Raw genomic sequence first — 19,701 nt, 5'->3', positions numbered from 1 at the left:
GAGAGAAGGAAAGAAGGAAATTTTGAGGTTATTTGGAAAGTGGTTTACCTCAGTAGCAACATGGCACACGTCCACTTCAGGGATAGAAAGCCAGCTGCCTAGGGGCTACCCTGGCCTTCCTAGGTCTATTCAAACACTTCCAATAATTCCCCCCCTTGCAGTGATTTCATGCAGCCAACTCAAAGGGAACCATGGAGACCTAGGTTTGTGTCACATGAGAACTAGCCCGAGAAACCACCTTCACGTGGACCACAGTGGCTCCAATAGAGACAGAGCAACATTCAACCCTCATCATTTCATCTCGGATGGAAACAGAGTACTTCCAAGGAAGACTTTTAGCGATCACATATTTTATGTTCATATTTTGTAATGCCAGTACTTCTCACAGCCTTTATTGAACGTTTTCCCCCCGAGCATGGAGCACTGTAAGAGAGATTCAAAGCAAGAAAAAGTGAGTTCTAACTCTCAACGACTTTACATCGTGTCCTGGAGAAGCTGGAAAGTGTTTCGGTCAGGGTCCCAGCAGGAAACAGGTAGCATGCCCAAGTCCCAGGAGGGTTTATTTACTAATGTGTGGGAAAGGTGCAGGGGCACACGAGAGAGAGCGCCAAAAGTAAAGCAGAGCATTAGCAGCAGAGAGGTTACTACCTTCAAATCCAGGGCAAAGGGAGGGAGTGGTAATGGGGATGCTAATGGATAGAGCCACCTTGTAAACAGCGATGTTAGGATGCAGCCAGTGTCAGGTGATGGCACAGGGAGCTTCGGGGAATGGCAGTGCTCCCTCCCTCCAAGTTCCTTTTGGGGTCCCTATTGGCTGACTTAAATGGGGCTCTCTCATCCAAATATTTACCTTACAGGGCCCCCTGTCTTCCCCGTGGCTTGCATCTCAAGATGCTATTAAAATCAAATTTCTAGGTCCCCAGATTGTAGCTACACTTGCAGTGAGCACAGCAAAATGAATAGAGAAATTGCATCACTATGTCATGCATCTGTAATTAATGTAACATTATGTGTCAATTATTCTCAGACAAAAACATTTTCGGTGAGCGGGGGCACCTGGGTGGCTCAGTCAGTTAAGCGTCCCACTTCAACTCAGATCATTATCTTGCGGGTTCGTGAGGTTGCGCCCCACATCAGGCTCATTGCTGTCAGCGCACAGAGCCCACTTTGGATCCTGTCTCCCTCTCTGCCCCTCCCCCCTGCTTGCACTCTCTCAAAAATAAATGAACATTTTTTAAAAACTTAAAAAAATTCTAGGTCCCACTAGGTGGAGAAATGTCCGTACAGCAGCCAGGGGCTTCGGTGCTTAATTTCTTTTCTGTATTTGTGCTATATATGTACGTGTGTTATACATGCATCACCTTTGAGGATTTTCTTTATTCCTTTGTCAGTTTTAACTGTCCATTTTTAAAGGTCTTTTACAAATTCCTTATCTAACATTAATAGTTAGGTTAAGCAGAGATGTTTTTAGAGTATTTTTTTTTCTGCAGTATTCCCAGAAACTCTCAAGTCTGAAATAAGAGATGTATGAGAGTACCTTTTTTTAATTTTTAAACTTTGCGCTAGATACTGGCTAAACACTACATAAATTATTTTATGCAATCCTTAAAACAATCCTGTGACCAAGGGGTGATCAATTCCACGCTTTATGGAGATGGAATATGAGAGATCAAATAAGCTGCCCAGAATGACATAGTTATTCATTGATGAAGCCAGTTTGTCTGATGGCCAAGTTCACACTTTTATTCACAATCCACACAGCCACTGTGACTTCTGTCTTAAAGGTTTGGAGACGATCCAGTGAATGTTACCTGATCTCATCATCCCCTAACTAATCACCCAAGTTTTTGTTTGTTTGTTTGTTTGTTTGTTGGTTTTGTTTTTTTAACCAAAGTCAAAGTTTGTTTTAAAACGTATCAGTCAGAGTTCAGGCAGGAAAACAGAGCCATGTCAAGTCTTACAGGGATGTAAGTTTAATATTCAAAGTGGAGCTTACAGAATGTCAGAGGTGCTGGGAGCTGAGGAAGGTCTGCATGGAGAAGTGGCACAGCCGAGAAACAGTCACTAAAAGACACAGCAGCACCAGGTCCTGCCTGAGTCTAAGCCTGTGGGAGTGTGTGGCAAGCTGTGTGTGGGCCACCGAGGTGGGACCTGCAAGGGACAGCTGCCAGAGAGGTCTGTGGAAGCTTCTTCCACCGAGGATACTCCCACCTCAGTGGGCCTCAGCCAAGGGCTGGCTGCTGTGGGCTGGTCAGACCTGCAGGTGGAAGGACAAGCTGGACGAGGAGCAGAGGACAGCCAGGACAAGGTGGCCCCTGGGTCAGGAACAGTGCCTCCGAGGGTAACGGCCTCTTGCCTGCATCGGCTTCCAGTTCCTCTCCTGGCAACTCCAGCCTGGATCCATGGAGAGAAGGGAATCCTGGGAAACAGCCCCTAGCCTGAGGAGAGAAATGCCAGTTTTCCTGCTGACGACTTTTTAGCGTCACCAGATGGCTCCAGACGTGGGGGGACCTGCCGAACCCGTGCCGCACCCCCCAAGCCCAGGCTGCGGCCTCCTGGTTTCTGTGACCTCCTGGGCCCCAGCCACGTCTCAGGGGATGCCCGTTTTTAACCTTTCACCCATTGGGACTCAAAACTGTGAGACGCGTTCGCCAAACTGTGACCCCAGACCTTGACCCTGCCACACAGAAACCCCTGACCCCAGGCTGTGACTTCCGACCCCTAAAAATGGTTAGCTGGCCCCAGACTGTGACCCCTCACCCCAAACCGTGACCCAAATCCCAGACTGTGACCCTTGACGTCAAACTGTGACACACCCTCCTCTTTTTCCCACCCTTGGTGGCTTTTCCCTATTTTGACCTCGGACACTCCCAACGGAAGCCCTGCCTCCCCCTGCCCTAGCCTTGATCCCAACCAACATCAGGCCAAAACTTCCCACCCCGTCCCACCTCACTACCAGCCCCACGTGCCACCAACCACATCCTCTCCAACTCTAGCCCTTGTTTGTGACCCTCCCAATGATAACCCAGCAGACTCTACCCCCCACTTCAACCCCCAAAGCCTCCTTTTCCTAGAGCTCCAGCCTGGTCTGGAGCTGGGTGATGGAGGAGAAGGTCTGGGAATCCACACCCACCACCAACCTCCCCTCCCATTCTCTTGTTACACATTGCAGTGTTGGAATAAACCATGTTTTTATGCCTCCTCAAAAACAAAACAAAACAAATAACAACAAAAAAAACACCACATCACAACTCTGTGATGTCTAAGACCGATGGTCCTTTAACTATCTAGGGTATAGCATAAATGCACACATGCTTAAAGTACAGGACTGCCTTTCAAATAAAAATATCAATGAGGGCTACCTGGGTGGCTCAGTGGGTTGAGCCTCTGACTCTCGATCTCAGCTCCGGTCATGATCTCATGGTTCAGTGAGTTCAAGTCCTGAGTCAGGCTCCACGCTGACAGTGCAAAACTTGCTTGGGATTCTCTCTCTCTCTCCCTCTCTCTCTGCCTCTCCCCTGCTTGTGCTTTCTTTCTCAAAATAAACAAGTGAACTTTAAAAAAAATCAATGAATTTAGTCTTTAGTTATGGTTCTATTTTATTATCAGCAACAGAATTATGACATAAAATTTAATAACACTTCTGAATTTATGTCTGGTACATATCATGAGACTGATGAGCATTAGGCTGCAGAACAGGCCTGCTCTCTTCCAAGCAAAACTTAGGGGATACACAATTAGATTTCTTAATACCTTCATTTGCAGACTTAACATAGTTCCTATTCTGATAATCCTTAAATGAGTATATTTCCATCTGACTAGATTTATAAAAGGTTGAAATAATTATGGGCAGATTTTCTTATTATTTGTATTCTGTTTTCTTATGACCTAACTGATTTTTTTTAATGTTCTCAATGATTTGGGCTTTGCAGAAACAAGTTCTGGAAGATAAATATTATCACCTTAAATGTGAGTCAAATTCTCTGCTTTTCTGAGAGAGGCCATCTCAGTCACTACATATATCCCAAACCTTAAATTAGGCACTCTGAGAGATAACAACAAATAACTAATACATAAAACTCTTAAAAGGAAACATAGGCAGTAATTTCTTTGACATTGGCCATACAATATTTTTCTAGATATGTTTCCTAAGGCAAGAGAAACAAAATCAAAAATAAACTATTGGGGGCTACGCCAAAATAAAAAGCTTCTGCACAGCAAAGAAAACCATCAAAAAAATGAAAAGACAACCTACTGAATGGGAGAAGATATTTGCAAATGATATATCCAATTAGGGGTTAATATTCTACATATACAAAGGACTTATACAACTCAGCACCAAAAAAGTAATAAATGGACAGAGGACCTGGATAGACATTTCTCCAACGAAGACATAGAGATGACTAACAGACACATGAAAACATGCTGTACATCACTAATCATCAGGGAAATGCAAGTCAAAACCACAGTGAGAATCTGTCAGAATGGTTAGGATCAAAAAGACAGCAAACAACAAGTACTGGCAAAGACGTGTAGAAAAAGGAACACTTGTGCATTTGGTGGGAATGTGAATTGGTACAGCCATGGTAGAAACAGTATGAAGGTTCCTCAAAAAATTGGAAGTGCCATGTGATCCAGTAATTCCACTATTGGATATTTACCCAAAGAAAATGAAAACATTAGGGGGCGCCTGGGTGGCTCAGTTGGTTAAACGTCCGACTTCGGCTCAGGTCATGATCTCACAGTCCGTGAGTTTGAGCCCACGTCAGGCTCTGTGCTGACAGCTCAGAGCCTGGAGCCTGTTTCAGATTCTGTGTCTCCCTCTCTCTCTGACCCTCCCCCGTTCATGCTCTGTCTCTCTCTGTCTCAAAAATAAACGTTAAAATTTTTTTTTTCTAAATGAAAACATTCAAAAAGATCTATGCACCCCTATGTTTATTGTATCATTATGTATAATAGCTAAAATATGGAAGCAATCCATGTGTCCATTGTTAGATGAAGAGATAAAGGTGTGGTACACACACACGCACACACACACACACACACACACACACACACACACACACACACACTGAAATATTACTCAGCCATAAAAAAGGACAAGAACTTGCCATTTGTAACAACATGGATAGACCTGGAGGGTATTATGCCAAGTGAAATAAGTCAGATAGAGAAAGACAAATATCATATGGTTCCACTGACATGTGGAATTTTTAAAAATAAAGCAAATAAAGAGCATCATTTGAATTAATAACTCTGCATATCATCCTCCACCTGAAAACTCACTGAACGCTTCCAGACTACCCCAAACAAAGGTTTTTTTACTTGCACCAAACCCATATGTATTTGGAGACCAAATCATCTTGCTTTGAAAAACAGAAGAATGATTTGTTATAGCACCAAGAGACAATAAGACTCTGGCACATTTTGTGGATGTGATAACTTCTACCTTTTGTACATGTAAAAAGAAGAGCGACTTCTTGATCCTATTTTCTTAAAAATGGCCTTGCCACTTTGTAGAAGTGTTTCACATAAATAGTTATCTTCAACTGAATTTACACTGGAATTTAGAAAATTTGAAGATAGAGTAGTTCACATAAGAAAAATACACTTTCTTGATTAAAAAAAAAATACAAAAATTTTCACTATTCAGTATGGAGACATTTTACTAAACCACACCAGAAAATAAGTTTCAGTTATTGGCAGTCGTATTACATATGCTGAATACTTTCTAATAGCTATTCTGAATATGACATTTGAAGCCTTATCAGTCAAAGGATACAATTTATAAGAACCCCCTTGAGGTGGAGCTCAGATGTTGGGTTGTAAAACAAAAAACAAACACAGATTCAACAACTGTGTGCTGCACTTCCTAAGGAAAAGATGTTTTATCAGAGTCCTGCAGGGTGAGAAACAGTTGTGAAGGAGGGAGGGAGTGGGTGATTCAGACAGTGACACAATGTCTGAAGTTTCCAGTCAGGAGGGAATATGGCAGTTATACCAGAAATTGGAAGAAAACCGTGGAGCACAGATTGCTGAAGTGACAGTGGCTCCTAAAGAAGACTGTTGACGTATGGCATTGTAGACCATGCAAAATATTTTAGCCTCTACCCAGAAACTGATGGGAAATTATTGAAAGGTTTTCAATGCATGTGGGAAGGTTCTAAATGAGTTGTCAACAAGTCACTGGTCTGATTTTGTTCCTTTGGAAGTAATCCTGTCTTCACCATGGCTGTTTTGTCGTTTATTTTTATTATGACGTTTGGTGTGGATTAGTGTCCTTCACCAATTGTGGAAAATTCTCAGCTGTCATCTCCTTAAGTATTTCCTCTCTCCTATTCTGACCTTCTCCTCTTCATGGAGAATTCTAATTCGACATGTTAGATCTACTCACTCTGCCCCACTCATTTCTTAACGTGTCAGCTTTTTCCGTCTCTTTTTCTCTCTGAGCTGCGTTCGTAAAATTTCTTTGGAAGATTCTTCTAGTTAACTAATTCTTTTTCTTTTCTTTTCTTTTTTGGTTCATTTCTTTTCTTTCTTTCTTTCTTTCTTTCTTTCTTTCTTTCTTTCTTTCTTTCTTTCTTTTCAATTCTACCTACTTTAAAATTTTTACTTGTTCATCCTTTTAATTATCCTATTCACTTTTCATATTATCTAGTTTTTCCTCAAAATTTTATTACACTTTTTATGTTGTGATAATTGCAGATTCTCATGTAGTTGTGAGGAATAATGCAAAGAGATCCCATGCATTGTTTACCCAGTTTCCTCCCATGGTAATATCTTGCCAAACTGTAGTGGAGTGGCACATCGGGACACTACATATTTAATTTAATTTAATTTAATTTAATTTAATTTAATTTAATTTAATTTAATTTAATTTAATTTAAATTAAAAAAACATTGCCTTTTAATGTTCGGTGTTTTGTAGCTCTGTTTTGTTTGTTTGTTTGTTTGTTTTACAATTTTCTTATTTCTGTTGGTTCTTGTTCATGGTAGCTTGCTTCCTTGTGTAGTATATGATTTGTAGCTGTGAACTGTTTTACTTGGATCTGGAAATAAGGAGATTGATTTAGTCTTTGGATTGAAGTTGGATTCTATCAAGCAGGATTTGTCTTGGATTCTGTCCAGTGCCCTGTGGGATTACCAACCCAAGTCTCCCTTACAGTAAATTCCTGGCTGGAGGTATTTTGGGATGACCCAGACAGTCCGAATTTCAGTTACAAACTCACACGAAGGCTGTGTTGTGACTGTTTAGAAAGGCAGTCTGCTGGGGTTGGTGGGAGTTGGGCTTACATTTAGTTCACCCTTCCACAAAGGGTTGCATAGGACAGTGAGCTCAGAAGAGCCCCTTACTTAGTTTAATGCTCTGCTGTTACTGTCTTAAAATTCTTAATAATTTTGAATGAGGACCCCCACATTTTCATTTTGCATGGGGCCCAAAAAATTATGAAGCTGGTGATGGAAGGTTCTGTTTACAGAACCCAGGGTGATGTCTCCTATTTTATGGGGCTTTTTTTTTCTTGTACTCTGGAACTGGTAGGTCCTCTATACCCAGCATGGAACCCAATGTGGGGCTTGACCTCATGACCCTAAGATCAAGACCTGACCTGAGATCAAGAGTGAGGATGCTCAACCAACTGAGCCACCCAGGTGCCCCTTAGCAAGTCCTTTAAAACTCAAAACTCACATTTACTCCTTTCGGAAGAACAACATCTGTGTTCTCATCACTTCATGTTTCTATGATAGCTTTTATCCTCAATACTCTTTACATTTTTTCCAGGTCATCAATGCTTTTAAGAAGATTGTTTAAAATATGTATTTTTTTAAATTTCAGTGGGAGATTCAAACGAGGTATTTAATCTCAAATGCTGCTGGGCAGTACCCCAGTGCTGACCCCAGAGCCTCTTGGGAAAATCCCCCCCCAGGTGCACTCCTCCATTCATAGGATCACCAGCTTCCCTCTAGATCATACTCCATCTCTTCCTCTTTCAAACTCCACATCTGGGCAATCCTAATTTGGTCTGCAGGACCAGGGCCAACTATTTCCTCTTCTACCTACTGGTCAAGGCATATCCCCTGCCCCCTGATTCCTTTAGAGTTTAGCTCTTTTGATTCTCGGTAAGTCTTTCTTCTCTCAGAACTCTCTGTTTTTGCAGAGCCAAAGCTTTCTTTCAAAAATCTGTGTTATGGAAAATTGTTAAATATGTTTAGAAATTGAAAAGATAAGCACTATATTTCCTCTTTGCTTTCTTGCTATAACAATCCTGATCCTTTCTTGAGGAAAGGCGACTTCTGAATCAGTGGGGATGCTGAGCGTGAGTGCAAGGGAACAGCAAAACAAACCTTGCTCTGTGACTCCCAGTTGTGTCCTACACCACACATGCCTTGGGTGCTGGGGGGTCTTTGAGACCAGTTCCAAAGCCAGACTTCCTAGTTACAGGAGAAAATAAATTCAGATTTTGGGTGTAAGACAGTCTGAGTTGAATTTACTTTACAAATGAAACTCTCAACTAATCTGATGGTTAACTGGATGTTGGACTGTTCTGAACCCCTTTCTCAAGAAGTTAGGAGTAGGGCCCCAGCGAGCTCCAACGCCTATTTATTTGGTGGAAAAAATCAACCAGCAAAAGCGGTTTGGGACACTTAAAGTGTGATTTTAGATTTGGACTTGACTTCAAAAGAGAGGAAATTGCCAAAGGTCACGCCCTGGAAACACAAAATCAGTTATACTTCCTGGAAGACAGAGCAGGAACAACCATGGTCCGCCACTTGGTGGCAGCCTAGTTCTATATCAAGTAGACACCTGGGTGATGGCTGAGATCTCTGGGAACCAGGGTGAATTCATTAAAATGGGATGGGCTGTACTTCTCATTCATGCTTTAACCTTGGATAAGGTTATATATTAGAAGTATCTTAAGTAAGAGTTAAAAGAAAAAAAAGCAAAGCATTGTGGGGTTTTTTTGTTTTGTTTTGTTATGGTCTTAAAATCCATGTAAATGCTCTGGGAATATTTTTCTAAATGCCCGGGGCCTTGCTGTTCCACCAGAATATTAGTTCTCTCTTATTTTTTTTCTTTAGCAGACTTAGGACAAAATGTCATTCAAAAATTATCTCCTTTTGGGGCTCCTGGGTGGCTCAGTTGGTTAAGTGTCTGACTTCAGATCAGGTCACAATCTTACCGTTAGTGGGTGTTGAGCTCTGTGCTGACAGCTCAGAGCCTGGAGCCTGCTTTGGATTCCGTGTCTCCCTCTCTCTCTGCCCCTCCCCTGCTCGTGCTCTGTCTGTCTGTCTGTCTCTCTCTCAAAATAAATAAGTATTTAAAAAATTTTTAATATATCATTTTTCCTGACTTTCTGGATAGCCAACATTAAGTCCTTCCGTTTTTTTTTTTTCTTTTTTAAAGATTTACTTTCATTTTTATTATCTGTTCCAGAGTGAGAGCTGCTCCCAGATTTTGAAGGACTTTTTGCATCCTTTGGGTGTTCTGCTGGTTGTTCTGCACCCCCCCCCCCAGATAATCTCCTCCTTAGAAACAAAGGTTGCATGCCTCAGCGTCCCTTGTTACCTTCAGAGACACGTTTCCTTTTCATGTTGAATGCAGAGTTAGCATCAGAAACAAGCATTCTAAGAGATGCTATAACAGAGAAACATCTGCCACTGTAACTTACCACCAAGATGAGTATCTCAGACACTGCTGAATGGCTGACTCAGGTAAGGCATCTTGAGGTCACGAGTTGGTCCTTAAGGGACTGCCAAGGGGTGACAGGAGAAAGCCACCACTGTCCTGAACCACCCACCATCTGTGGGGTGAAAGGTGGTGGTAGGAGCAGTGATGGGAAAAAGGGTGGGGCAGCTCCAAGGCCACACACAGGGAGGGTGAAAGCACTTTTACAATAAGAAACTTTCTTTTCAACGTTAAAAAAAAAAATTGGTACACTAGTCCTCCCTTAACCAAAGGGAGACATTCTAAGACCCCCAGGTGACTGAAACCGCAGATAGTACCAAACCCTATAGATACTGTTTTTTTCCTGTACATACATACTTATGATAATGTTTAATTTATAAATTAGGCACAGTGAGAGATGAATAATTAATAAAATAGAAAAAATATGACAATACACTGTAGTAAAAGTCATGTGAATGTGGTGTCTCTCTCTCTCAAAATATCTTATTGTCTTATTCTCACCCTTCTTCTTTTTCTTTTAAAAATTTTAGTTTTAAGTAACCTCTACCCAACATGGGGCTCAAACTTACAACCCTGAGATCACATGCTCCACTGACTGACCAGCCAGGTGCCTCTCACCCTTCTTGTGATGATGTGAGATGACAATAAGCCCATGTGATGCGATGACATGAGGTGAATGACGCAGGCACTGTGATGTAGCATTACGTTACTGCTGGCCTTCTGACAATAAGTCAGAAGAAGGATCCTCTACTTCTGGACCACACTTGACTGTGGGTAACTGCAACCTTAGAAAACAAAGTCATGGGTAAAGGGGGACTACTATATACATTCATTATAATTATTGATAAATTTGTATTTATTCCTTTCATCTTCTTTTGTGGTCTCATTGTTATTCTTTTCATGTTTCTTTTTTTCTCCTGATGTCTTTCAGATTATTTCTTTCCATTCTACTATTTGTACATTATACGTTCTATTTTTTTATTCTTTTGGTGGTTACCTTTAAAATTATATATATATAATTTAGCAAAGCTTCAAATAAAATAAAATATGGATTCTGCTTCCAAAAATGACAGGAATCCTGAAATTTTGTACTTTGAATCACTCTTTCTCAGTTGATAATGTTGACTGACTGTTCACTGTCCAGTATTTTAGTTCTATCTTTTTAATTAGAAAACGGTTATTTTAAAATGTGATAGTAAAAATATGTAACCTCTCTGTAAGTGTGCATTTCATGGATAATTATTCTATGTTCTAGGAGTGTCTTGGGTGGCTCAGTCGGTTAAGTGTCTGATTCTTGATTTTGGCTCAGGTCATGATCTCACGGTTGGTTGTGGATTGAGCCCCTCATCAGGTTCTGCACTGACATCAGGGAGTCGGCTTCAGATTCTCTCTCTCTCCCTTTCTCTCTGTCCCTTCCCCTCCCCGCTCACTCACATGAATGTGCATGCATGCTCTCTCTCTCTCTCTGTTTCTCAAAATAAATAAATATGCATCTAAAAATTATTTTATGTTCTATATCTGATAATTTTAATATCTGAAATCTTTTTTTTTTCCCCTTAGGTCTATCTCTTTGTTGTTCAGGATTAGTATTTAGAAGTGGAAGCTCAGCTCTGGGTCCAAACCCAGAATAATTTTAATTTTAATCGATATTGTTAACTTAAACTCTAAAAAAGTTGTATTAATTTACAAGGCAAAAAATCCTCTTTCTTTGGTTACTAAACAATCCAAATCTTTGCTAACTTGATAGGAAAACATGTTTTAATTTTCACTTTTTAATTCAGTGAAGTTTAATTTTGTTTCCAACTTCATAATTTTGGTTTCTAGCATTATCTAGTTTCAGTTCATTACCTTTTCAGTTTCTAATTTTAGCCATATGCTTGTTTTAAGTCACTCTTTTTTGTAGAGAACAATTTATTCTTCTATCATTGTAACATCCATGGAATCTCACAGAAGATCAGAGACAGAGTTTTTAGAGGTCTCAGACCTTTTCTTTTAACCTTCAAAAAGGCAGTGTCCTACCTGCCTCCTTACTATCCCAGTGGAATATACCAGAGTTCCCTCAACTTAATGATTGCCTGAATGAACAGAACCTTTTTTGAAAAGAGTGAAATGCATAGAGAATTCAAAGTCCCTATTTTGATTTAATTTTCTTTTAATATCTGAGTTTTATCTTTGTTTATAACCCATGTCTGACCTTTGGACAAGTCTGTCTAGTTCTATCTCTATAGGTCCTGGTTTCAACTCATGCTCTCAGGGAATTTTTTCACTTGGGTTTTTGAAAGATACGCTACTGTAGGCAGGTGCTGGTCCTTGATGGGCATCATACAGCTATAGCAAAAAAAGGTTTCACAAATGGTTATCTGATATGGTCTAGTTAAAACTAATCTTAACTATAGTCTAATTAGCATTAACTTACAAAATCTCATTGCTTAGAAATAATTACCCATTGGGGCGCCTGGGTGGCTCAGTCTGTTGAGCGTCCAACTTCGGCTCAGGTCATGATCTCGTGGTTCGTAAGCTTGAGCCCCGCATCGGGCTCTGTGCTGACAGCTCAGAGCCTGGAGCCTGCTTCGAATTCTGTGTCTCCCTCTCTCTCTGCCCCTCCCCTACTCATGCTCTGTCTCTCTCTGTCTCTCAAAAATAAATAAATGTTAAAAAAAAACATTTTTTAAAGAAATAATTACCCGTTGACCTCAAGTCACAAAAGTCTTTTTTTCTAATATTAAAAATATATATAATTGGAGGGGAGGGGTAACAACTAACTTGAAATAAACCAGAAAACACCTTCACATTAATTGTTCTTCTCATACACTTCAAATTTGTATTTGATGACTTTCTCCTCCTGGATATCAGAAAGAACACCTGGGTATTCTGGGAGAAGTTTATATTTCTCCAAATCAACTTATGGAAAAAATGTGTCACTTTCAAATTCCTGCATAAGCCTTGTCACAAGTAGTCTAAGATGGCCTGGCCTGTTCATGGCTTCCTTATAAACAGAACTGCCTCCCACTACCCAAACCATGTCCACTTTATGTGCTAATTCTGGTTGCTCAATAAGTTTTAAGGCATCATCCAGATTTTTAGCAAGAAAATGAGTTCCTTGTGGAGGTTCCTGGAGGTTCTCTACTGAGAACTATATTAATTCTGTCCTTTAAAGGTTGATTCTTCTTGGGAATAGAGAACCATGTCTTCCTACCCATAATCACCAAATTCTGTTTACCTTCTACTGATGAGGTTGTGGTCATTCTTTGGAAATACTTGAATTCATTCCTGAGCGGCGGCCAGGGCAAGTCCCCATTCTTGCCGATGCCCATGTTCTGGGACACAGCGACGATACAGTTTAGCGGACGAACCATGACAGATGCTGTGAACACCACAGAGCTTGCTCACAGCACTGGGAATCCCGGCGGAGCTTGGCATGAAATTTTTAATATCTGAGATCTTACCAGGGTCTTGAACTGGTGTTTGTTTTTCTTGGTTTTGTTTTGTTTTGTGGTTCTGGTGAGTCTCACTCATGGTATATATGGTTTCTTAAAGCACCTAGTAATCTTTTTATTATAAGCTTAGGTTTTGAAAACCTGTGGGAACTTGTGGGAACTTGACTAAGGGTAATTCTCTCCAGAGAGGGTGTGCCAGGGCTGCCACTAACCTGGGGTCACTTCATTTCTAGGTTTGGGGTGTCCCTGACTAAGTGGGTAGTGTGGATTGGAATCCCAGATCTTCAAAAAGGCAGGCCTCTGACTAGAGGTCTTTAGAGAAGAAATTGTTATTGTCTTTTTTTTCCCCACCAACAGTTGTTTTGTTTGTTTGTTTGTGTTTTTTGCTTTTGCTTTTGTTTTTGTTTTGGTGGTGACTTTTGCTGGCAGGCAGATTTTTTTTCCCAGCCTACCCCTTCATTTCACTGAGAATGTGACGTCTCCGGGTATCTTGGCTGTGTGGGGAGCTGGGAGAGTCTCAAGGTTAGCCCTACTTCTATGTGTTTCTGGTTTTTTTATGTTTAAGATTTTTGCCCTTAGAACTTGCCTTCAGATCTTAGAAGTTCAGCAAAGCATCAAAAGGTATATTTGCTGGAATTTATCCTTCACATGGACAGTTTTAATGGGATGGCATTTCAGAACAAGGTCCTCTTCTCTCTCTTGTAGCCTCTCTGGGCTACTCTGCACCCCCTCCCTGTCCTCTGGGAGGGCTTTGGGCCTGGAATCCAACACTAAGAGGCTGCATCACTTCACTGAGTAGCATTTGGATGACAGTGGCCTTGAAATAACCACATAGCCAAGGCCAAGATGATGAGGAGCACTGAAAAACAAAAAGATTAAATAAAAAAGGGGGGGGCAAGAAATCCCTAGCCTAAAGGGCCAACACTCCTCTGAAAAAGGTAAGAACAAAATGACACTTCAAACATTTCAAAGGTAATCTCAGAGATCATATCACGGCATCACCTTATGCAACCTAATCATGAACATTGTATTAGCCACATTATGGTTTGTGGGTTTTTTGTTTGTTTGTTTGTTTGTTTTTTACTGTATCAAGTAGAAGCAAAGATCAGATGAAAAACCCACTTACGTGGGTTAGCGAAAAGCGCTAGAAGGTTTCAGCAAAGCCACAGGACTCCAATACTACTGCTGGAGTGTGGAGTAACCCTACCCTACAAAATCCACATCAATATGTTGTCCCTGACCTTCTAAATCCCTCATTTTTCCATTGTCAAGGAGCAAATAAATCATCGCTGGCTCCAGTAACAGGATGGCCAACACACACCTGACATTTTCTGCTAGAATAAATTGTTGCAAATGAGTTGTTAGGCACTAACAACAATTTGCTTCCTAAAAACTGTCAACTCTTGTTCCTATTCCAATTTTCAGGTTTACAAGGTAGAGAGAAAACTATGAGATGGGAGTCACATTTTACTGTGATCAGTATAATCTTATTCTAAGGGGTAGCAATTCCAATGTCAAATGACATTACTTCAAGTCCAAACAAGTGGACCTTGTTGGACTTTCAAGATAATAAATGAAAGCCTATATAGGAGAAACTTATTCTGAAAGATCATTACCCCTTGCCTAAAAGTCCTCTGTCTTAAGATTAATGAAACATGAAAGCAACCACTATTTCTAATGAAGGTTTCACCTAAAATAACCAATCAAATGAGAATCATGTGTCACTTACATAGCATGTTGAGTGCAGATGACATTATATAATTTTTTTAAATAATAAATCATAAAGTAGTCTCTCTTACATGAGCTGTGCAATGTTCTGAATACTTTCTCTGACACTCAGAAGTAGTCTGTGGATGCCTCACTCATCAGTATCACTGACATCTGAATAGAATGAGCCCCTCTGACAGTGGGCTAGTCCAGTGGGCTAGTCAAGAGAGGTGACCATTAGCCTCAGGAAGCCAGATTGTTCAGGCCAAGCCCTGGGACCTTCACACTGACTCAGACAAGTGCAGAAGGCTATTCTCAGTCATAGAGAGACCTCGAGATGTACCCAGGCTCCTGGGAAGTCCAAGCATATGCCTTTACAGACTTCAATTTTCCTAGTACATATCTGGACTTTTGGTGAAATCTAGGAACAACTGAAGCTCAGCTTAGAGCCTGAACCCAAACCCAAACTAGTGTCTTCTACACACACACACACACACACACACACACACACACACACACACACTTCCAGTACTTCCAGAGCTTATGAAAGTTCCAATCGCAGTGCTATAATTTTATGTTTGCTTCTCCTTCATCTTTCTCTGCCTCCTCTGTGTCTTCAGAGGCTGACCTTTATTTTTTTTTAATTTTATCTACTTATTTATTTTGAGAAAGAAAGACAGTGAGCGAGTGCAGGGGAGGGGAAGAGAGAGAGGAGAGGGAGAATCCCAAGCAGGCTCTGCACTGTCAGCACGGAGCCCTACGTGGGGTTCGAACCCACGAACCATGAGATTATGACCTGAGCCAAAATCAAGAGTCAGACGCTTGGGGCACCTGGGTGACTCAATTGATTAAGCATCCAACTTCGGCTCAGGTCATAATCTTCGGGTCAGGTTCATGTGTTCGAGCCTCACCTCAGGCTCTGTGCTGACAGCTCAAAACCTAGAGCCTGCTTCGGATTCTGTGTCTCCCTCTCTCTCTTCCCCTCCCCACTCGTACTCTTTATTTCTTTCTCTCTCTCTCAAAAATAAATAAGCACTGGGGGAGAAAAAGTGTCAGATGCTTAACCATCTGAGGCCCCCCCAGATGCTGACCCTTAGTTTGCATCATCAGGGTCCCTTTGCCTTCTGGCTTCTGGGTTGGGTTTGACCAGTGGAAACATATGCGGGATATCAGAGGTTGGAAAGAGAAAGAGGAGGAGATATTTACTGTCTCTGCTTCTTTCCTGTGTCCATGGTTCTTCATTCTGTAGTCATAGCTCTGGGTAGGTGATCTACCTTCCAAGGTTCCAAGCTCTCTCAAGACTTGATAACACAGTTACCTCCCTTTGCCCCTTAAGGACAAAGCATATAAAAGCTTCTGTCTATGGCTAGTCCCTTGGTGCTCCACCCTCCTTTGCTGGTTCCCTTAATTCTGTCCCCCCAGAGTTTCTTCATTAAACTCTCAGTTAAACCCTATGAGGTTGTTGGCTTTCCCTGTTGGTATTATGACTGATATATACACCTTCCCAAAGATTGGTTTGAACTCCAGAAAGTCTTATGGTCACATGTTCACTGCTGCCCAGACATTCCTTCCTCTTTACTTTATATATCTAAACAAGAAATAGCCTTTTTACTGGTTTCTAAACAAAGCAAAATTTAAAACATAACCAGTCACTTATAAAGTTTACTGGAAAGTTGGGGGGCAATGGAAGTGGTTATATCACATGCTACGCAGTTAATAAATTAAGAATCCACATTAGTCACAAATAGCCAAGTGTTTTGGACCATAGACTCTGGAGTCAACCCTAATGACTAAAAGCCGTCTCTACCACTTTCTAGCTCCTGTGTAATTTTAGGTGGTACCTAATTTCTCTGGACTTTCCTTCCTCCCTTCCTTCCTTCCTTCCTTCCTTCCTTCCTTCCTTCTTTCCTTCTTCTTTCCCCCTCTTTTGTAAATTGGGGTGGCCATAGTTCCTACCTCCTAGGATTGTTGTGAGGATTGAACAAGTTAGCATATACAAAATTCTTAGACACCTGACCATAGACATTCCCCAGAATCTTCTCAGGTGGGTTTCCTGGTTTCTCTCAGGCCTTTTATTAAATTGCCACCCTCATTTTGCCAGTTTTCCATTCATTCCTCTTTCCCTCTACTTGTCTTCTCCAGGGCTGCCTCAAGGGTAAGGGGGTAGAGAGGAGGAACAAATTTCTTGCCAGGGACTTATCTATAGAAACAATTTGAATAACTCAAAATCAGCATGTCAGCCCCACACCGGCTGCCCATTGTCATGCAATTCTATGTGAGAAATACTGAGCAAGATAGTGGAGATGATCCACTTGTCAAGCCTCCAGTTTGGAACTGGGGCCCAGCCCAGGGCCCCCAGAAGATCCCATAAGCACAAAGTCCCCCATGCTCATCAGCACTTAACAACCCCACATGTGGACAATGGGGGGAAGTGGGGGTAGAGGATCAGAGAGTTCCTCAAAAGAGAGAAAAACAGGCCAGAGCCCATGGGGAACCAAGGGCTCTAAATAAGTCCTGGTCTGGGATCAAGACACCCCACCCAGAAGATTCTGGCAACCCCATCAATCCCAGGCACTGGAGGATGACTTAGATGGGTTTGAAGAAATTAGCAGAGCATAGGGGCCCCTGAGGTGCTGGCCTGGGCTTCTCCTCAGTTCCTTCCTTCTGACTGCCTCAAGGGGTCTTCTGCCTCTATAAGGCAGAGTAATACTGAGAATAAACTGAGGGTTGATGGGGGGTGGGAGGCTGGGAGGGTGGGGGGTGGACATTGAGGAGGGCACCTGTTGGGATGAGCACTGGGTGTTGTATGGAAACCAACCCTACATAAAACCCTACATATTAACATATGTATTAAACCCTACATAAGGTTTTAACATGTTAAACCCTACATAAGGTTTGAACCCTACATAAGGTTTGAACCCTACATAAGGTTTTAACATATTAAAAACCCTACATAAGAACATACACTAAAAAAAGTTAATGGTTTTAGCCACACTTCTAGGGGCTTCCATGTATAACATCAGCCCACTCAAGTTGTAGGTTGTGATTCTGCTGTTTGATTTGCCCTCCCTTCATTTAGATCACTTCCAATTTACCCTGGGAGAAGGGAAAATTGGAAGCCCACAGGAACAAGGTCTCCCAGGCAAGGCTTTGGGCTGTGAGTTCATAGAGAAAGTCCAGGGTGACGTTATGTGTTTGGTGAGTACTCAGTTTGTACCATGATAATACCAAGAGTCCCTGGGAACTATGTGTTCTCTGAAGAGTTGGGAAACCTGGAAGCCCCTTGGCACCATTTTATTATTTCCTTTATTAAGTTTTTTCATTTTAAGTCCAGTATTGTTAATAATAGTGTTGTATTTGTTTCAGGCGTACAAAACTGATTCAACAACTCTATATATTTCTCAGTGCTCATCATAAGTGTACTCTTTAATCCCCTTCACCTATTTCACCCATCCTCCTGCCCACCTCCCCTCCGTTAACCACTTCTTTGTTCTCTGTAGTTAGGAGTTTGTGTCTTGGTTTCTCTCTCTCTCTCTCTCTCTCTCTCTCTCTCTCTCCCTCCCTCTCTCTCTCTCTCATTTTCCCTGTTCATTGGTTTTGTTTCTTAAATTCCACATATGAGTGAAATCATGTGGTATTTGTCTTTCTCTGACTGACTTTCACTTAGCATTATGCCCTCTAGCTCCATCCATTCTATTGCAAATGGCAAGATTCATTCCTTTTTGTGGCTGAATAATATTCCATTGTTTATATGTACCGCTTCTTCTTTATCCATTAATCTATCAATGGACACTTGGGCTGGTTCCATAATTTGGCTATTGTAGATAATTCTGCAATAATCAAAGGGGTGCCATGTATCCTTTTGGGTTAATGTTTCTGTATTTTGGGGGTAAATATCCAGTAGTGTGATTATCGAATCATACGGTAATTCTGTTTCTAACTTTTTTGAGGAAACTCCATACTGTTTTCCATAATGGTTGCACCAGTTTACATCCCCACCAACAGTGCAAAAGTGTTTCTTTTTCTCCACATCCTCACCAACATATGTTGTTTCTTGTGTTTTTTATGTTAGCCATTCTGACAGGTATGAGGCAATATCTCATTGTGGTTTTGATTTTCATTTCCCTGATGATGAGTGATGATGAGCATATTTTCATGTGTCTGTTAGCCACCTGGATGTCTTCTTTGGATAAATGTTGATGTCTTCTGCCCAGTTTTTAATAGGATTATTTATTTTTTGGGTGTTGAGTTGTATCAGTTTTTTATATATTTTGGGTACTAACCCTTTTTTAAGATATATCCTTTGCAAATATCTTCTCCCATTCAGTAGATTGCCTTTTAGTTTTTCTATTTGTTTCCTTTGCTGTGCAGAAGCTTTTTATTTTGATGTAGTCCCAACAGTTTATTTTTGTTTTTGTTTTCCTGGCTTCAGGAGCCCTATCCAGAAAATTATTGTCATGGCCTATGTCAGAAAAATTACTGCCTGTATTCTCTTCTAGGATTTTTATGATTTAAGGTCTCACATTTATGTCTTTAATCCATTTTGAATTTATTTTTGTATGGTATAAGAAAGTGGTCCAATTTAATTCTTTTGCATGTAGCTGTCCAGTTTTCCTAGCACCGTTTGTTGAAGAGAATTTTTCTCATTGTATATTCTTTCCTCCTTTGTTGAATATTAATTGACCATATAATTGTGGGTTTGTTTCTGGCTCTCTATTCTGTTCTATTGATCTATGTGTCTGTTTTTGTGCCAGTACCATACTGTTTTGTTTACTACAGCTTTGTGATAGAACTTGAAGTCTAGAATGGTGATACCTCCAGTTTTGTTTTTCTTTTTCAAGATTGCTTTGGCTATTCAGGGTATTTCATGGTT

At 41.0% G+C, this 19,701-nt stretch overlaps 1 long non-coding RNA gene and 1 pseudogene across 1 annotated transcript in view; both read right to left on the bottom strand.

The window, feature by feature from the left end:
* Positions 1 to 19,701, bottom strand: part of LOC147580990 (uncharacterized) — a 49,339-nt gene that overhangs the window by 17,799 nt on the left and 11,839 nt on the right. The window contains exon 2 of the long non-coding RNA XR_015251300.1: positions 8,343 to 8,429. This is a non-coding gene — a long non-coding RNA (uncharacterized LOC147580990). The remainder of the gene's footprint in view (positions 1 to 8,342; positions 8,430 to 19,701) is intronic.
* Positions 12,441 to 14,824, bottom strand: LOC147580991 (dihydrofolate reductase pseudogene; annotated as a pseudogene).

Source organism: Puma concolor, chromosome B2 (genome assembly GCF_028749965.1).
Source record: "Puma concolor isolate L17-30 chromosome B2, mPumCon1.1.hap2, whole genome shotgun sequence".
In the NCBI taxonomy this organism is placed as follows: domain Eukaryota; kingdom Metazoa; phylum Chordata; class Mammalia; order Carnivora; family Felidae; genus Puma; species Puma concolor.
This window is presented reverse-complemented; position numbering and strand designations above follow the sequence as displayed.